This window comes from Buceros rhinoceros, unplaced genomic scaffold (genome assembly GCF_000710305.1).
Source record: "Buceros rhinoceros silvestris isolate BGI_N320 unplaced genomic scaffold, ASM71030v1 scaffold29186, whole genome shotgun sequence".
Classification (NCBI taxonomy): domain Eukaryota; kingdom Metazoa; phylum Chordata; class Aves; order Bucerotiformes; family Bucerotidae; genus Buceros; species Buceros rhinoceros.
The window spans coordinates 14,735-15,085 of NW_010417374.1; positions in this window are offsets into that span (position 1 = coordinate 14,735).

Below are 351 nucleotides of genomic sequence, written 5' to 3' on the forward strand. Positions count from 1 at the left end.
CTTCGCTGGAGCGCAGGGCAAAGAGCCACTTGACTGAAAACCCCGCTGCCTTCTGGCAGCGCCGGCAGGAAGCTGATCTATTTGTGGAACTCAGCCTCGCTTCCCTTGTTCTTATTCCTTTGTTAAAGAAACTCTCCGTGCTGCTCGGTGTTGCTCGGGCGTTTCCCAGCTCCCTGCTCAGGGGAGTGGAGGTGCCGACCAGTAAGAGCACGAGCCCCAGCCCAGTCCGCATCCTGTTTATGTGACAGTTAATTCCCAGACAGGGCCAGCTCCCGTTTCTGAGGACAGTAAACAGCTGACTGGGGCTCTCGGATGCCTTTTGCTCCTCGTAAGCCGGTCACTTACTGACTT